Source organism: Miniopterus schreibersii, assembly GCF_964146895.1.
Source record: "Miniopterus schreibersii genome assembly, chromosome: 7".
NCBI classification, from domain to species: Eukaryota; Metazoa; Chordata; class Mammalia; order Chiroptera; family Miniopteridae; genus Miniopterus; species Miniopterus schreibersii.
In genome coordinates this window covers 50873295-50893558 of record NC_138108.1, presented here as the reverse complement: position 1 = coordinate 50893558, position 20264 = coordinate 50873295, and the positions used below count along the sequence as shown (strand labels likewise).

At 36.6% G+C, this 20264-nt stretch overlaps 2 protein-coding genes across 5 annotated transcripts in view; one reads left to right on the top strand and one right to left on the bottom strand.

Moving 5' to 3' along the window:
• BAZ2B (bromodomain adjacent to zinc finger domain 2B) overlaps nt 1-5446 on the bottom strand; it is a 273729-nt gene extending 268283 nt beyond the window's left edge. For 2 of the 3 annotated variants that reach the window (XM_081141719.1, XM_081141724.1), the window contains exons 1-2: nt 5322-5446; nt 3607-3791 (exon numbers count right to left, since the gene is read on the bottom strand). The gene's annotated coding sequence lies outside the window, so the exon portion shown is untranslated. The remainder of the gene's footprint in view (nt 1-3606; nt 3792-5321) is intronic. The other variant, XM_081141723.1, reaches the window with a different exon arrangement.
• Nucleotides 5447-5459: 13 nt separating this feature from the next.
• MARCHF7 (membrane associated ring-CH-type finger 7) overlaps nt 5460-20264 on the top strand; it is a 42060-nt gene continuing 27255 nt past the window's right edge. For both annotated transcript variants that reach the window (XM_081141738.1, XM_081141737.1), the window contains exon 1: nt 5460-5666. The gene's annotated coding sequence lies outside the window, so the exon portion shown is untranslated. The remainder of the gene's footprint in view (nt 5667-20264) is intronic.

The window sequence follows — 20264 nt, the reverse complement described above, 5'->3', positions numbered from 1 at the left end:
TGCTATAATTTGATTGTCATATTTATTCAGATTTAAAAATACTATAAGGTTTATTAAAATCCTGATATACAATTTTACAAAAATAATTGTATTTTAGGAGTACTCTAGTTATCTGTTTTACTATGAGTAATAGCACAACCGATGTATCAGGAAAACATTTGGTTAGCAACCCAAGGAAGTCTAACACAAAACAGTCATATCAATATATTTATAAAACTGTTGAAAGACATGAGGAAAACAAATATTCATTAAAACTATGTATCATATTTTCATTCATATCCTAGGATCCTAATATCTAAACATACTCAAAACTTTCAACTCAAGTTACTATTTGAGATAAAGTTCATATGATTAAAAAATGCCTTAAGAAATGGACTTGAATACAATGAAATAATCACTTTTCTCAGAAAAGCCTTCCCACAAATTTAGGCATAATTAACTGTATACAATCAAACAAACAAAAGTACTGAATTACTATACTGTAAAAACTGAATTAAAATATAATTTTTTAAGGTGCAGTTCTTAGCTTGGAAGAGACAAATATTCAAACCACAACAAAATCAACAACCAGCAACAACATGTTTATGTGCTCTGCTAACGCTAAGAATTATAAACGTTAAATATAAATGAAATATTTAAAGCATGTCACCACTCTCATGTTATTTATGATGACACAATAGGGAAAATGCAGGATTGCTATTTATAATGTCCATTGTAGAAATGGTCAACTTGTCAAGAGTGGCTAAGGTTCCATGGTGAAAAACTTACACTGGGCCTTAGGATAGCAAACATGGTTATTTAAGAAACTAAGGCCCTGGCCGGTGTGTCCCAATGTTGAGAACATCATCTGGAGCACCAAAGGGTCGTGAGTTGAATTCCTGGTCAAGAGCACATACGTGGGTTGCAGGTTCAATCCCTTGCCCCAGATGGGGTGCATGTGGGAGGCAGCCGATGATGTGTCTCTCTCACATCAATATTTCTCTATCTCTCTCCCCCTCCCTTTCACTCTCTCTAAAAATCAATGGAAAAAATATCCTCCAGTGAGGATTAACAACAACAACAAAAAATCCCTGGCCGGTGTGGCACAGTCGGTAGAGCTTCGTCCCATGCACCAAAGGGTCACCAGTTCGATTCCTGGTCAGGGCGCATGCCTGGGTTGTGGGCTCGATCCCCAGTAGGGGGCATGCAGGAGGCAGTCAATCGATGTTTCTCTCCCAAATTGATGTTTTTCTCTCTCTTCCTCTCCCTTCCTCTCTCTCTAAAATCAATAAAGACATTTTTTTAAAAAACAACTAAGTAGTATGTATGTGTGTATGTGTATAGTTTTGTTTAAATTGTTATGATATATAAAGTATTGATGTGTTTTTAAATAACTGAAGTATATTCAATGACTGTAGCAAACTTTGGAGAAAGGAAAACAAAAATAGTGGGGGAAACAAGAAATTAAGCTAAATCCTAGGCAGGCTGGTAATGTAACATGCAGTGTATAATGCAAAGCCAATAAAGTGTTTGGTGATCCTGGAGGAAATTGTTAACATTCCTATAATTGAATAGGTAGATGACAGAAATGCAGAACAGTATTAATAATACACAAATAAGATTAAAAATATTATTAAAATAATATTTAGTTTTCTATATAGTTTATAGTTCTGAATAGTTTAGTTTTCAAAATAAAAAAATCCAGAAATAAATGCAGTATAAATTTGAAAATTCAATGACAAAGGTAGCTTTTCTAATTGCAAATAATAAATTATTTAAGAAATGTTACTGTCACAACTGAGTATGCATTGAGAAGAAAACAAATTGGATTCTATTATCATACTCCATATAGAAAAATTAATTTGAGCCCTGGCCAATGTGGCTCAGCTGATAGAGCATTGTCCCATGCACTGAAAGGTCACTGGTTTAATTCCTGATAGGGCACATGCCCAGGTTTTGGGCTTGATCCACGTGGGGGGGTGGATCCAGGAGGCAGCCGATTAAATGGATCAATGTTTTTCTCTCTCCCTCTCCCTTCCTCTCTCTCTAAAATCAAAAAAACATATTTAAAAAAATTAATTTGAATTCTAAAAAATCTACATGATACAATCCAGGGATAGGTAAGACTTTTTAAGCTAAGCTAGAAATCCAAAAGTTATGAAAGAAATCATAGACACATTTTACTATATGAATGTACCTATGGCAAAAGATATTAAACGGCACATCGACAGACAAATGAGAGTTGAAAATCTGTGAAAACAGGAGGTAATATCCATTACAAACTGAAAAGAAAAGATAAATCAATTAAATAGTTATTTAAAGAAGAGGTAATTTTGATTGAAAAAATATGAATATGCATATTGAAATTTGATGGTTTTATAACTAGCAAAAAAATAATTTATACATGAGTATTTCTCTGTGTGTGTGATAGAACTCAAGTGGTACCTCGGTTTTTGAATGTCTCTGTTGATGAACATTTGGGTTTATGAATGCCGTAAACATGGAAGTAAATGCTTCGGTTTTCTAACATGCCTCAGAAGTCGAACATGCCACACAGCTTCCGCTGAGTGCAAGATCCTGAGGCCTAGCTATGGGTTGTTGATCTCTCGATTTTCAAACGTTTCAGAACTCAGTCTTCCGGAACGGATTACATTCGAAAACCGAGGTACCACTGTATTCTTTTAAGAATGTACCACCACACAGAAAAAAATGCAAAGGATGCTCACTAATTTTTCAAGAATGCTGAAAAAGTAAAGCAAAGTAGTAAATAGAGATGGGAAAGCCAAATGAAAAAGGAAAAGAAAAGGGGGAAAATGGGGGATAAAGCCAAAAAGAAAAAGTGAAAGAAAAGGACTATACTGAAATAGCTATTATGTATGATGTAATCAACATACATTGTTATAAAATTGTACACATATGAGGACATGAAAAATATTTAAGATAAAAGCGCAATCAAACTTGCCAAAGGAAATACCCAGACTTTATATCAGTATTTGGATGCTCTTCTGCTTGCACTGTCATAAAACGTAGTCTGAAGTGGCCATGGATTATTATGATTCTGAAGTTGTGTGTTTGAGTTTAGCTTGACTGTATTGAAGGAACACTGGGTCAGTTCAATCTGGTTTTACAGTTTACTCCAGTGGTCAGCAAAACTTATGTAAAAAAAACAAGTAATAAATATTTTAGGCTTTTTGGGCCATATTGTCTCTGTCATCACTATTCAACTCTGCCATTGTAGGGTGAAAGCACTCACAGACTTCGATGGTTTATTTTGTGTTTACTGGGGGAATTCTATGTAAAAAATGTAATCATGGAATCTAAGTTGGTCAAAACAATTCTGATTTCAAACATTGTGCCTGTCAAATCATTTTGTCCTGATTTTTAGGTCAGAAAATATAGTCACTATAGTGCTTATTTGTATCCACAATTCCTATAAAATTGTCTTTAAATCTCAATTATTTGTTGGAGATGATGGAAATTCAAATCAGAAAAAGTGCATTAAAAAACAATAACTATTGTTAAAGAATAAATATATACCTATCAGTAGTTTTTACTTATTTACTAATATCAGTAGGAAACTAGAGTCTGGAAGGTCTGTGTAGCTTAGAAAACTGGTGCCACACTCACCTCTGCTGATAACATCAGTGCTGGGTGGGGATGAAACCATAATCTGCCAACATCTGAATCATCCTTGCCAGGTCTGGGGTTTCTGTAGAGAAGTTACTGCTAGCAGGTCTGACTGTCATAGCTCAGGAAAATGACGCAGTCATTCCTCTTAGTGTAGAATACACTGGAGAAGAAGTTTAAGGGACCTATGTAATATTAAGCCCCAGAAAGACAGAATTAGTGGTAGTTTGGACATGGAATGTAAGAGCTAACAATTGTGGAATGCTTACTGTTTCAGGAACTGATGCATTATCTTACTTAACCCTTTGACAACCCTGTGGGGTATATTGTTATTAATACCATTTTACAGGAAACCTAGGCTTAGCAAGGTTAAGGAATTGCTCAAGAAAGATAACAAAGATAGTAAAGTAAGAAGCAGAAGCTGGGATTTGAGCCCATGCAGTCTGGTGCTTCAGGGTGTGTATATTCATAACCACAATGCTACAAGTATACTCAAACAGGCTGGGGGGGAAATCAGTTTTCTAAAAAGGGCAAACTGATTTCCTCAAAAGTAATCTGTGTTTATTTTATACCAGATGCTTAATCTTCAAGTCACATTCCAAAATGTTAGACTGGCACTTATGTGTCAACTTTAAATAATAATAATCCAACTTTAAATCTTTAACATTTATAGTATTTTACAATTTACAATAATGAAGAATGGACAGTCTCCTAATCTCCAAGACAGTGAAAAATGGGGATAGCAATAGTGCATTCCCTTCAGATCAAAGGACAAATACATATAAACCTCATACTTCATTTACTGGAATTGAATTCAATGAATTGCTTAAAACAACCTAATAAAACAGGTCACTTTAAAAATCAAGTGCTGTCAGTATATATGCAAGTTTCAATATATTTACTGGCAAAGAATGTGTATGTTTGATACATTCTTCAAAATCCACAAAACAGCACCTAAATCCACATGATATTATCAAGTCCACATAAATTGTGGCTTTTCCTCTAACCTACTCCCTTTTATGTATTCGTATTTATTTACATCATAGTTTACTATTTCGTGTTTTGAAAGTTTCGTCTAATTTCATCAGACCATTAAAAAATAATTTCACCAGACCATTTGTCTCACAGTTTTCCTTCCTCTTTCTAAGTGGATGCAATTTTTACTGTAAAATCTGTTGCTACACTGCCAAGCATTAGTACCACTATTTAAAGGCATGATTGTAAAAGGACACCACCACCAAAACTGAATTACCGGGGCGGGGGAGGGCACAAAACCACAACACAAGGTCGGATGGGCCATCCCGAAAGCGGAGGGCTCGCGGGCATCAAGCGGGGAGGGCAGGGAGTGGGAGGAGAGGTCGGAAAAGGCAGTGTTTGGTTCAAGTCACAGCGAAACATTCCCTGCGCCACTTACCAAGCGCAAAAAAACCCCACAAAAATTAAAAAAACAAGAAAAAGAAAAAAAAAGCAAGAAAGAAAAGAAAAAAAAAAGCCGGACAGTGTTTCGAGCAGTAGGGCCCTGCAGGTTTGCGGGAGGGGTAACAGCCTGCAGCCGGGGCTCGGGTGCCAGGGAGCGGCAGGGCTGGATCAGAGCCCCTTCGCCACCTAGGCGAAGGCGGCCAACCAGGGCCAGGCCTCCAGCGCCAGGCTCCTGACGCCGGCACATTCGCTGGCCCAGCCGCCAGCCCACCAGACGACCAGCCGCAGCCGCTTACCGGTGGCGCCTCGCCGCCTCTTCCGGGGCAGCCCTTCAACGGTTGCCGCAGTCAGAGCACCACCCGGCGGTGGGGTACGTCGAGTCCGCCGAGAGCTCTCAGATTCCCGCAGCCTCGCCACTCTCGCGAGAAGCCGGCGAAGTCCGCGAACTAGGAGGAGGAGGAGAAGGGAGGGGCATTTAACGGTGGCAGCCGGTTCTGCGCCGGGTCTGGGAGAGGGGCGGGCGCCATTGTGCTTCGCTGCCGACTGCTCAGCCTCAGAGTCCTAAAGCTCCGAGGAGGAAGGCGGCGGTGTAGTCGCAGTGAGCGGGACGCGCCCTGGTCAGTGCCTGCTCCGCAGCAGAGGTAAGAAGCTGCGGAACTGGGGCTTCCACTGCAGGAGGTGGTTCTGGTCAAGGCCGCGGGTGGGGGAGGGGAGGGAACGAAGTGCAGGCCCGAGGCCGCGGAGGCCGCTTCCTCCTAAGCAGGATGGGACGGAGGAGCTTGGTTCGGCACTGCGGGTACGGAGGGATGCCGGTTGCCGGCCTCCTCTGCCGGTGTCCTTCAGTCGGGTGGTGGAGTTTATGACGGGTGGACGGGAGCAAATTGTACGTCTTTTAGACGCGTGGTGGCTGAGGGCAAGGGGCTGGAGCCCTTCTTTGGCCTTTGGCGGTGGCCTTTTCGACTGGGGTAAGGAGGGTCCTCCCGAGCCCTACGGGCCGGAAGGGTCACGAGAGAGGTATTCACAGGATGTTTAAAGCCGGAGGGTTGGGGCTCTGCCAACCCAGCCTCGAACTGAAGGGGCCTTCCCAGCCCCTCGGATGTGGTGAAGATTTGCTCAGTGATTGTTCCCGTTCTTGAGTATCGTGATACTTGGGGAGTTCCTTTTGTATTGTGGTAAATTATGTGTATTTCAGATTGAAATAGGTATAAAAAACGGACCTAATGGCGCAAGAAGTAAAAATATGGAAGCCACAGAACACTCCCTCATTTTGATAAAACTGCGTAGTGAAGACTTACGAACGTGTACACACACAGACCAAAAAGTACTATTAAAATTTTTTTCCTACGTACAGATGTAAATATATATACGGGAAATCTGTCTTGGTAATAAATTCGTCACGACTAGTGTCGTTTGGCAATTTTAAAAGTAAACGTGCCCCGTGAAGTTGAGTATAGTAAGATTTTTTTTTTTTTCATTTTTGTAGGACTTTCTAGGTTATTATTATCATTTTAAATCTCCCCTTACTCCCATCCATCCGTTTTCTGTATATCTCTAAGAGGTAAGGTTAAAGGTGAATTTCTGATTAAAAATCAAAACAGTGTACTGTTTGTTAAGGCAGACACACAGTGTAGGTTTATTTCCATAAGAGGGGGTCAGTATTTTATTTACAGCTCTACAGCATTTTGTGAAACATCAGTGGTGTATGAGACTTTAAAGTCGGAAGATCTGAGTTTGAGTCTTGATTTTGCCTTAAATTATTTAACCTCTTCATATTTCCTTAGAAACATAGCAGTTAATTCCTAGACTTGAGGTGTGTGTTAAATTAGATGAGGCAGTGTGTAGCAGTCAACAGTACTGGGGGACCTACCTAATACTTGCAGAGTGGATTTTTAACGGATACAAACAATTTGAATTGGTACCTGAAATCCAATTGTTTATATTCACAAATTCTTTGAAATTCTACTCTGCCTGTAGTGTCCCCCACAGATTGCTGACAGCTTCAGACAACATATATTTATATACGTTCTCTACTACATATGTATTTAGATAAGAACTTTTTACACCTCTTATTTTGCCCTAAATTATATCACAGATGTAAGCATTTGGGGTATTCATAGTCTTGGGTTTTTGCCAAACTCTTGCATATTTTGATTAAAATTTAAAATTCCTATTTATTTAAGTATGAGTGATTCATCTTTCTGCCACATTAGCAAGAAAAATTATCTGTTTTCCTAGATAAAGCACAAAGATGCCCCTATATAGACAAGCACATGTATTTTACTTGAAGTTCTCATACAGTCAACTTGGATGTAAAAAATTATCATGCAGCCAATTTTTAATCCTCCCTGTCTCTGCTTCACAAAACTCTTCATCTGGTATGTGTTCAAGAGTTACCCACATTTTACTATTATATTTTAGGAAAATAATTTTTCCTAAATTATTACTATATTTTAAGAAAATAAAAAAGTAATAGTGCAAAATTACCAAATAATGTAAAACATTTTTTGATAATTTGTTATTTGTTGTATATCTTGGCTTCTAGATTAGGGCTTCACATTTCAAGAATGGACTTGGCACTGCATCTACCCTCTGCAACTCACAATGTAGTCATTAGACTAATATATAAACAACTGCTATTATCTTAGTGTAGTACTTAGTAGTACCTTGGGAGCACAGAGGAGGGGTCGTTTAATCTGGGGAAGATTTTACAGGAAGTATTGCTTTAACAGAAGTGAAGGATGATGATATAAGAGTTTGATAAGGAAACTGCAAAGTCATGGTATCTTGGTTTTAGGAATGGACAGTTTGTTCCCTGTAGCTGAAACAAATTGAATGGAAAGTTAGAGCAAGACATAGAAGATCTTCTGTATTGTTTTACAAAGTTAGTGCTCTTTGCTCTTGGAGAGAGCTATTACATCCCTAAACCAAATAAAAATGATTTTTAGGTTATCTTTGCTGATACATACTTCCGTTAATACAGATAATTAAGTGCCAGTGTCAGTAATAAACAGTGGGAAATGCACAGGCTTGCATCAAACCTCATTTTTAACCAACAAATTAAGCTTAAGAACTAACAAATGTAAATAACAGAATCAACAACTGAACACATTAAGATGATTACAATTGAAAATGAGTAAGATTTTGAGTAAGAAATGACTAAGACCTGCTTGAGTTCACTAACTCAGAATTCTATTACAGTGAAAAAATTTACCTTCTCTCAAATCATTATTTTACAAGAAAATCTATCTTTAATACAGTTGCTAATCTTAAAATGAACTCAGAAGTGGGGGCATAAATTTTAATTTGAGAGTTATTTGGCTGAAGTTTAATTTTTATTGACCTTAATTTTTAACTTTTCGACTATGATCTGAACTCGTGGTAAAAGCTGGTTTTTCTTGCTCTCTGTGTGGCTCTACCGGTTAGACTAGATAAGTTGAACACCTGGTTTTCAAATCACCTACTGGTGTATGTACACCCACTTTTGTCAACAGCTTTAAAAAGGGGCAAATTTTTAATCTTAAAAGCTAGTTCTCATCTTTCAATTATGATCATTGAACTTGAATGTAATGTATTTCTCACTTTCCAGAAAAAAACCTTAAAATGGTTCCCACTTACTGAATGAAGGTTGAAACTTGAGACTTAAGGATTTTAAATACCCCTAAAGGAGAACGATTATTTCAAAGCACTGTAGTGTAGACATCATAGACATATTTTCTCATGGAGATATTAAACTTCTAGTTATTTTTTTTAAAGATGGCCTGTCTTTGTGTCTTAAATATTTAACTAAAATTTTTTTAAAGACCCAAAAAGTTTGCTTTCCTCACATGACCACCTTTAGTTAGCTTCCATATCTCAATGTTCGTTCACTAGGATCAATAAAACACTAGAATTTCTTGGGAAAAATTTTCCCCCCAGAAGGATATTTTTTAAAACAAAAGAATGTACCAAGTAGAGGTAAATAATGGAATTGTAACTATGTTTGTAGTTCTGGAAGGCAATTGGCAATTAGAATACATTGTTATTTTTGTGATAACTCTGGCCTTCATGACATGTATTTATTGTATAGTAATGTGCTTTTGGTGATTCAGCAATTGCAACTCACTTGGATATTTAAGACAAATTCTAAGTTACACCCTGAAGTAGAACCAGGTTTTTCTAGAAACTGATATGAAAATTGTAGGAAAGTGAAGTTTTGAAGCTTTATTGCTACATAGCAAACCACTTCAAAATCTAATGGATTAAAGCTACTATTGACTATTTTTTTACACTTCTTTGTGCCTGTTGGTATACTGGTTTTGCCTAGGTTCATTCATGTTCATCCTTCAGCTGGAGGATTTCTCAGGCTGGAAGGTCCAAGATGGCATCACTCACATGACTGGCAGTTGGTGTTGCTTAATATTTAGGCTTTGCTCCATGTGGTCTTTTAAGATATGGGGGTTTCAAGACAGCAATCTGAGAGTGGGAAAGTGGAAGCTGTAAGACTTCTTACAGCTTGGCAAATCAAATAATGTCACTTAACACTGCACATATTTTTTAGTTAAATCTCACAAGACTAGCCCCCATTCAAGGGGTGAGGAATTAAGATTTCACATCTTTCTGGGCAGACCAGCAACATCACAATAAAAGGGGTATGTATACTCAGATGGTAGGGATTTGTAATTTACCACAAGTTGCTTGCAACATCTTGAGACCCGACATCCTTAATGATATCATGATTGGGATTGCTTTAAAAGAGAGGATGATAAAAATAAGATAGGTTAATTGTTGAAGACTATTGATTGGTACATGGAGGTTCATTATTGTCTCTACTTCTGTGTATGAAATTTTTTCATAGTAAAAAAAATATCAAGGCATACTCAGATAATCTAAACTTCATTTAGTGAAGTGATTGTAATCTTATCTTCCTCTAAGTATTTACTAGAATAGTAGTTTATTGTTTATTAATATTTTGTACTTCCTTTGTGGTATATAGACACTAAGGAGTATAAACTAGTGGTATAGCAATTTAGAAACAGAATTTTACTTAGGAGTTCTTTATAGATTTTGTAATATAAGTTGTAAAAAAAACCCATGTCTTTTAATTTCCAAATAACTGTCCCTTATTTATCAAAGTAAGACCAAGCACATTAAAGAAATTTTGAAAAACTAAGTATAAAGGAGAAAACAAAACCCACCCAGAGACACAGTAGCATGTTTATATTTCTTTCCAAATTTTTATGCATGTACTTATATAAGTAAGGCCTGTAAGTTTCTTTCCTTTTTAGTGATTATCTTCCTGTACATAAATCTGATGTGCTTTTAAAAGTCATTTAAAAATGACTTTAAAAGTCTTTTTTTTTTTTTTTTTACTATGTGTTAAAAACAAAACTCAAATAATGAAAAAGCCAACAGAATGTCTACTAAGCTGTTTATATCAAAATCATTTTTAACACCGGTGGTATTGCTTAATAATAGCTAGTGTTTGCTGAATACATACTGTGTTCCAGCAGAGTTCATAATACACCTGTGAAGTTGATACTATTATCATTCCCCTTTTGTGGGTGAAGAAATTAAGCATTATAGAGATTAAATCTAGAGTCAACACCAAGTAAAGGCAGACTTCAAAGCTTGCACTCATAACTGTCATATTTCTACAAATAGTTAGAAATTGGCTTATGTGCTAAATTTTGGGCAGTGCTTAATTTATCTTGCCTAGCCTCAGTTTCCTGTTTTGGAAAAATTACCTTTATTAATACATGCATTTAAAATAAAGGAAAAGTCTTAGGTATGGGCCATAATATTTGTTAAAATGGATAGGACAAGGGCCCTTTTGTTACTCTGGTTATTTGGTTTATGACTAGGTGATTCTTGACAGATCCTGAACAAGACTGTTACTGTAGAAATGGGACACAACAATCTGTAGAGTGATGAGAGGATACATGGTATTTGAGTACAGACTGTTTATTATTTATGCTTGCATATAGACATACTCTACTTCTGTCAGACTGTTAGTGTGGTGGGTTGAGTTGGTTTAGTCTAGTTGAGCTGGGTTTGAGCTTCATTATTGCTTTACCTACCTTCAAACTACTCCAATAGTGGACTGCCACTCTGTGATGCTTAATATGAGGCCACAGTGCTGGAATATTTCTTTTAGTATTCTTACACTATCCTCAGCTTCCTGCAGGCCCTGCACATCTGCATCTTAGTGGGGTCAGACTGTTCTAAGGCCTTCAGCAATAGACTGCTGTTGCTTCTTATTTGGAGCAAAGCTCATGGTGAATGGAGGTGTTCTTAGTTCTGTGCATCCTCCAGTTTTAGGCAGGCTCTGTGTACCTTTATTCTCAGAGGTGGGGCTGTCCCCAAATTTCTGCCCTTCTCCCTGCTTCCTAGAATCTAGAGTGCAGACATACCCCTGCCACTGTCCCTTCCAGCTGATTTCTGCCTTGTATTGGTGGAAAGTCTTGGGCAGGCAGGTTTCATAGCTCTTCAAGTTTGAAAGATAGCTGCCTTGTATTAGTACAGAGTCCTTGCAGAAAGTGGCTTTCCTACCCCCTTCCTAGCAACAGATTACCCCACCTTGTATTCACCCAGGGTCTGGAGCATGGATGAGCTTCTTCAGGTTCTACTCTTAAACATAGGCAGGCCCAATGTGGCCATACTACAGAAAGTGAGACTTCAGGTTTCTTATCTGTCCTCATTCTTTAAGTGCAATCGTGGAGACCTGTGGAAAAAATGCCTTATGTTGAGGCTTCCAGAGTTTCTAAACTGTCACACTAGCAACTGTTTGCCTTCAGGAATTTAAGAATTTGTTAAAATTTGACTTTTTTAGCAGCTTTTATGGTGGCCACCTTTGTCCCATTTCTTGTCAGAGGGGCTTACCATTCTTTGTAGTTCAATTCATCTGGTTGCCTTGCAACCTCAGTTCTGATGGACTCAAGAAAAGTTATTTAGCCCGGCCGGGCGTGGCTCAGCGGTTGAGCGTCGACCTAGGATCCTGGCGATCAGGGTTCGATTCCCGGTCAGGGCACATGCTCGGGTTGTGGGCTCGATCCCCAGTTGGGGGTGTGCAGGAGGTGGCCAATCAATGACTCTCTCATCATTGATGTTTCTATCTCTCTCTCTCCCTCTCCTTTCCTCTCTCTGAAATCAATAAAGATATATTTTTTTAAAAAAAGAAAAGTGATTTAATAGGTTATCTGGCTTACCCTTATTATGTTACAGTAGGAATGATGTTTTCTTGTGGCAGTCTAAATACTAAGCAGAGATGGAACACTTCTCCCCCAATTTTGATTTATTTTGCTTGAAAATATTCAAGTAGAGAACAGTTGGAAGAATAGTAAAATTAATATTTGTATAACCCCACCTACATCCAGTAGTTAATAATTTCCCATAGTTGCTCTGTATCTATATAGGTTATATGTAATCATACACATAATACTTTCTAAAATATGTAATGTTATTTTGAATTATTTTATACTAAGTTCCAGGCATCGTGACACTACTAAAATTCAGTCTACATTCAAACTTTCTGTTGTTTTATGAAACAGGATCCAGCCAAGGTTCATGCATTACATTGGGTTTTGTTTCTTTAATCTCAAACTAAGAGTATAGTACTTTCATAGTTTTTTCTTTGTGATGCTGACTTTTTGAAGAGTCCAGGCCAATTATCTTACAGAATGTCCTCCATTTTGGGGATGTCTTATCCTCGTGGTATCATTTATATTTAATTATGTTTATTGTATTTTTTTTTTTAGTTCTAAAAATTTAGTCTTTTTTCCACGTGTGCTTTTTTCCCCCCTCACCCAAGGATATGTTTTTATTGATTTTAGAGAGAGGGGAGGGGAGAGGAAGGGAGAGAAAAACATTAATATGAGAGAGAAACATGGATGGTTGCTTCTCATATGCGTTACAACAAGGAATCGAACCCGCAACCTTTTGGTGTAAGGGATGGTGCTCCAACCAACTGAGCTACCCAGATAGGACTTCACGTGAGCTTTTTGCATTGTCCCCTTTACTGCACATATTTTATTTAAACTTTGTACATAATATATGTAGGGTGCCCCCAAAAAGTGTATATACACTTCAACAGATAACTCACTTAATTTTCACTCTTGTTCAGGTTTACCTGATTTGAAATAATGAATGAAGCCAGACTAAGCTTTGAACAAAGAAAATTTATCCTAAAGTGCCAGTAGACTTTTTTTATAGGGATACATAAAAGATAAAGTTTATAGTACAAAAATGGCCATAGTCGATGAACTTTGAGGGTGCACAAATAGTGAACAAAATGATTCTTGATGTTTGAGATTCCATTGCTTTGCTTTCTCAGCAGTGCCTGGACTAGAATGGTCATCAGTTTGAAAACAGGAATTGACCCAAAAAAAATAGTTCATTTCTGTAGATTCTTTTAAATGTTGAAAATGAACTGTATGTTAATAAACACTGACTTGATAATCATTCCAAGTGTGTATACATTTTTTGGGGACACCTTTTAGTTTTATATAATCTACCTGAAATACTACTCGATTTGATATTTTTTTCTCTTGTATATTGTGTCTCAAGTATATTGTGTCTTGTATATTGTGTTTTGGTGCCTTATTTCATTGTATGCTTAGTTATACCCTGTTCATTATACTTGAAAGGTTGTAGAAATAATCTGAAGCCTAGCATGAAGGCACATTCCTCTAGGAGGATTTGTGTTTGCTTCTGTCTGGTTCTTGGTTGCTTACTAGGTTGGGACCACCTTAAACCAAATTCAAGGTTTGAACTTGTATTTACCATCCAGGAAATAATCTTAGCTGCGAATCTGCACAAGAACTGGTTTACCTTTGCTTTAACTTTTAACCTGTTGGGTACTTTCGGAGTTCAGCTGACTATGATGAGGTGCGTGGCTTATTAGATTATGGATCTTGTGCATGTACTGGGCTTTGATTTCCTTCCATGAGAGTGACAAAACTTAGATTTTCTGGAATTTATAAATACCCTAAGGGCAGAAGTGACTTTTGTACTTCCATAACTTTTGGATTTCCCATTTTTCCTTCATTGACCTAGTAATTCCTTATCTTGCCCACCTTTCATTGCTTTTAGAGGATGTTCTTTATATTTTATCTAACATTTTTCATTGTTTGGGGGGAATATTCTCTTCTGTAGCATTTTGTGTATATGTGTATCTGCTGTTAATTCTCTTGTAGTTATTTATATATTTATTTAATTCCATTCACTTCTCTTATCTCTGAAATATGAGTTCAGGAGATAAGCTTTGATACTACATTTCTAGAGTTTAGCACCCTGTCTGGTATATTGAAGATACTCAGTAACTAACTCAAAAATTGAGCTGAACTAGGGTTTTTTTTCAGGTGGTAGTTGGAAATTAAGTAGGGGAAGTTGAGTTCCCTTTAAACCCAGGCTGGGGGCTGTCCAGCCCTCGGGCCATATTTGGTCTGGCCCCGCCAAGACAACTGCAGCCATCACATTAGGGGTGAGTTTATTAAATGTTTTACCAAATATAGCGGATTAATTTTTAAGGTGATAATTTTGTATGGCAGCAAATGATGTTATAAATATCCAAATGTCCCTTGGCAGAAAAAAGGTTCCCCACCCATGCTTTAAACAAAGCCTAGCAGTTGTATTGGAGACAAACTTTGTTAATTTACCCAGAGTAGGCCTGATAATCCAAGTGAAGCCTTGTTGTAAAAATTAATTTAAATTTGTCTGTATTCTAGTATAAGTTGTGGGAGAGTTTTTCAATTGTATTTAACATGTTATTGTGAGATCTTGGTAACTTGCAGATAGTATCAGGCAGAGAACCAGTTACCAAGTTTTACATGTCAGGTAATGACATAGAATTCCTTTAGGCTTTTTACCTAGACTAAGAAAGTTTAAGGTAAGATTTTATCCACAGAATAGATTTGAATTGTGCTGTTTATAGGTAGGAAAACCTTTCTTTTGGTCTAAAGATCCTTTATAGTGTTCAGCAGGTCACCAAAAACATGAACTTGCTTTAAGGAGCTCTTCAGAGAATTTCTTAGGAAGCCCCGCAGAATGAAATTATCTACAAAACAGGGAGTCAAAATTTTTAGTAGCTAACAAGCCATAGGTTTATGAGATGGACAGAGTACATAAATTGTGGAGTTGATATGAATACTTGTTTTCCACTGCAGTTGCTTTTGAATCTCTATTAAAATTCCTCAGAGTGAGGGCTCACTTAACATTGAAGTAAAAAACTAGCAGTTAAGTATCAGGTTTATCCCTGGCCTGTTTGAGTGGTTAGAGTGTTGTCCTGTGTACTGAAAGGTGGTCTCGGGTTTGATTCTCAGTCAGAGGCATGTACCTTGGTTGAGATTTGATGTTTCTCTCCCCCTCCCTCCCTCTGGCCCTTCCCCCCTCCCCTCTTCCCCCCCTCCTCCTGTAAAAATCAATGGAAAAAATATCCTCTGGTGAGGATTAAAATATATATATGTCAGCTTTACCCAAAATACTTTATTTCCTAAGCTGAAAAGTTCTATAAAGTAACAGTCTCAAATATTGATCATAAGATAGTTGTGGCTTTGTGTCTCATCTTTCTGCATTCAAAGCAAGTTCTGGAGAATGGAAAATGTGGCCTCTTGATGCTGTCAGTGCCTCACCTTAGTCATTGATTTGATAAGGAACTTGAGCATATAATTCCAGTAGGACTTCAGTAAGTCTCAAAGAGTACAAATCGTGTTACAGGAATTTCATAGCAGTGGTGGCTGCTGAATGCAAATTGAGTAGCAAGACAGGGCAGACAGGCACATATCTTGTATTGTCTACATGGGTCAGCCCTGGTGTGGTTTTTGTCTTATCACTATCCAGGGAGCTTGATTGTCCAACTGTGAAGTCAAATCTAAAGAAATTTAGAAAACAAGCATTGTATAGTAACAGAAGGAAACTAAGATACCATTATATTGACCATTGAGGAAAGGTTGTATATATGAACTTTTTTTGTGCTGTACTCTTTTAAGTCTTGGTTAAAAGTGTTAAGCTTCAAGTACCTTTTTCCTGCTGTTGTGTTATTTTTGCTTATACCTTTTCCTTTATAGCACTTATAACTAAGTTATGTGGTTATTTGTATAGCTTGTTTTTTCTCTACTAGACTATAACTTCTTGACAATCACTATCCCAGTGTGTTCAATGTTGTCCCCTCACCTCATCCCCTTGTTTAGTATTAATTTTAATGTGTCTAGCACATACTAACCATCTAAAAAAATATCTGTTGAAACAAGAAAGAACTAAAAAAGATGCCTCATAGTACCTTGTAAGTGGTCTGGTACAAGTTTTTCAAGGACTGTGCGTTTTGAATTTTTTGCTATATTTTGTGCTTTTGACCTACAACTTATGCAATCATATTATATAAGTTCTCTGGTAACACCTACATTTTTGAAATCAGTTTATGTAGAGGAGTTGCCAAAAATAGTTTCATACAGTATAAATTATATCTCTCAGAGGACTCTGCCTCTTTGTCTTCTCTCAAGAGGTTTGTTTTAAGCAGAGTTCCTATTAGGTTAGTTTCATTCTACAAGTATGCAAGTAAGTATTGGTTATAAATAATAGTCAAAGTAAACTATGAGAGGTATGATTAAGAAGCATTATTGTTATTGAATAATCATCTATAGGCCTGTATCTCTTAAAAAGCATTTCGTCTACCCATTTAAAATCCTCAGGTCATAAATATAGTTCCTTGTTCAGTATTTTCATAGACTTCTTGATAAAATTACAAATCTGCTACTTGTTAAATCATTTATGAGCTTTTTGCATGTCAGTGTTTAACCATTTAATACTCTTTCTACTAATGTGTGCTTTCTTTAAAAGTCCAATTTATAATATACCTTTTTTTAATAAAAAAAAAATAAATTGTGCGGACATACGTATATAGCTTATAAAAAGCTGAAGTGATCGTGTCATCCAAACGAGGCCACTTTTAAGAGACAGCTCAAGTACTATTAATAATTGTCCTGAGGTAATGAGCACAAATTAGGACTTTTCTGGCCATAAACTGGGACTGTTCTAGGCAAACCAGGAAATATGGTCATCCTACTTAAAAGGAAAACAGTAGTTCTTTGCCCAACCCTTAACCTCTTTCCCAGTCCCACTTTCCAAAGGCAGCAACCCTCAACTTTTTAGCTCTTCTAGGATTTACTTCCATATTTCTAAATGATGTATTTATACTGTTGATGATTTTTCAGTATTGTATGTGTTATCCTTATTCACCACTGTCTTTATTTCCCCTACCCACCTTCGTCCCACAGCGTGTATGTAGCAAAATCAGTAGACTATTTATATAATCATAACTAAATATTAAGAGTTCACCCAAACACCATACCTCCTTTCTTGAACAATAGCTGTTTTCTCAAGTTAGAAAATTAATTTATTAACTTGCCATTTGTTCAGCATTTTTCTAATTGTATCATCTTTGCCAGAATGGTTTCTATTTGATGCTTTTTTCTTCTTATTAGAACTTTGCTTCCATTATCTGTGGTCCTTCTCCAATCTCAGCAAGTTGCTCCCTATGCTTTCTTCATACCTTTATAAACTTTCCTGGGCATTATGTCTGGTTCTTAATTCCTTACATTCCTATTTTCCTAGGACATGCTCTTCTTTTAGCTTCCTTTGGTTTTTGTTCTGTTTGTGACTGATTTTTTTTTAAAGATCTCCCATGTCTCAAAATGTGTCCTGTTCTCCATCTCTCATTTGGTTGTCAAATTGGAATTCAAGGCTAAACATTTTTCTCAGTATTACAGTTATTGCTTCATTGTATTAAAAGTTTTTAAAGTCGCAATTAGGAAGGTATCTTAATTACTTTTCTTTTGTATGTGACCTGCTTTTTCACTCTGGTAACTTTCTTTTATTTCTGGTGTTCTGAAATTTCAAGATGATAAATTGTGCTTAGTGTTGGTCTCCTTTAATCTGCTGAGTACTCGAGTCTTTTCATTGTGAAGATTTGTATTCTTTAATTCTAGTAAGGTTCTTTTATTTCTTTGATAACTTTTTCTTCATTTTCTTCTCTCTTTCTATAACCATGTTATAGTTTAATATAACTCCCCTCGACAGTTCTCCTATTTTCAATTTACATTTTCTACTTCAGGGATGTTTACTCAGTTTACTCCTAGTCTTAACGTTGATTATTTCACTGTATCACACTTTTTAAAAAGTGTACCACATTTTGAATATCCACAAGCTCATTTTACTCTGATTGCTTTCTCAAGCATTCTGTTGTTGTTTTATGAATGAATGTCTGTCCCTTTGAGGATAGTAATTAGCTCCTTTCCTCAAAATTTTTCTGAATTTTTGTTGTTTCGTACTTTGGTCTTTCATATTGGAGGCCTTCCTTGGATGCCTAGTGATCCTTGATGTTTGCGTATTAGAGGGAAGCACTAAAAAAGCTGATTAGAAACTCTTTGTGACTTTGTTGTGGGGTAGGATCATCAGTGGCTAGCTGGCTTTGTATGTAATTGGGAGCATTCCAAAATCTCTGTCTTCCAACAGCCTTGTAGAAACAAATCCGGGAAAGAGTCTTTGGGTGTCAACAAAATGAGTATGTATATTTTCTTTTATTCCTTATACTTAACTCCCACATACTTAGGGAAAACTATTGCTTGTGAGATCTTTGTTTCCAGAGAGAAAATATATTTTTGGATGAATGAAGCTAGAGGAAGAACTTGGGGTTACTGCTTCAACTACAGATTTTAATTTAGCAGTTCATTTTTCAACCCTTTTTATGGTACTTTTTACCTCCAAGTCTTGATTCTTTCTAGTTCCACCTCTTTTTAAATACATAGGGTATAGTTTCATTCTCTCTGCTGAATTATTCTACTCCTACTTTGGATTTTCCAAGTATACGTCAAAATCTCTTGCTTGCAGTGGACCCATTCTTGTTGTTTTCATGGTTAAAGCTTTGAATTAATTTACTGTCATTTTAGAGGGATTTTGGAAAGAGGGGCTAAAAGAGGTGCATAAGGATAACCTGTCATGTTTAACTAGTATTTTTAACTGACCTTTTTTCTGATAAACTTTTTTTGATTTAATCATATCTCATAGTGTAACTTTTACTTTGGTTTCTCATTAGTTATTCTTAGTGAATAATTTTAATTGCTATTGAGCTTGTGTTGTATCTTTTTTATATTTGTTGTATGTCTCCTACTGCAATATATAGAGCATATGTTTTGTTTGCCCTCTTTATCCTCTTTCATTCCTGATACCATGTTTTTAGACTAATATTATTGAAAAAGGAAATTCTTTTGTAGTAATTTTTCAAGTAGAAAGATGTGAGTGATCCAAGAATTAGTTGATAATGAGGTTACATGCTGAAAATGAATGAGGTGTTTTTAACTTAAATGTTTAAATTTGAATTTTGTTTTGTTTTTATTAATTTCAGAGAGGGGGAGGGAGAGGGAGAGAGCGATAGAAACATCGATGAGGAGAGAGAATCATTCATGACCCCTACTGGGGATCAAGCCTGTAACCCGGGCATGTGCCCTGACCAGAATTGAACTGTGACCTTCTGGTTCATGGGTTGACTCTCAACCAGTGAGCCATACTGGCTGGGCTAAATTTGAATATTTTAGTAAAGCAAATATACCTTATCTAAGTTGCACATCAGGTAAGTGAAGTGCTTCTGTTTCCACTTCCAGAATAATAAAGGAATGATTTTTGACCTTGAAAGTTGGTAACTGGGAGAAGTTGAAGAGATTATTGTGATTTCTTTTTATTTGCTGCTTTTGTCCTCATTTTACTTCTACTCTCAAGACTGGTGGCATCTCAGTTAACCAGGGGCCTCATTGTAAATCTTTTCCCTATGAAACTTAAACGTGTGTGTGTTTTAAGTTATAAAAGTTCTCTTGATAACAGCATTATTGTAATAGCTTAAAACTGGAAACAATCCAGTGTCCATCCACAGTAGAATGGCCAAATAAATTCTGTGTATTGATACAGTGGAATATTATATAAACCAATTGGAGTGAACTTAAAACTGCATGAAACAACACGAATGAATCTCACAAATACAATGTTGAGCAAATAAAACCAGACATAAAAGAGTACATATTGTATGCTTTCATTTATATATAGTTAAAAGTTAGGTGTAGCTATGGTGTCTCTTGGCATAGGTTGAGAGGAATGTCTAATGAAGAAATCCTAGAAATGATTTTCACTTTGAGAAGGGGAGATATATAGGAAAACAAATTACTGTAGCATAAGGTAGTATGATACATAAAACTATGTATAAAGTAGGGGCACAAAAAGAA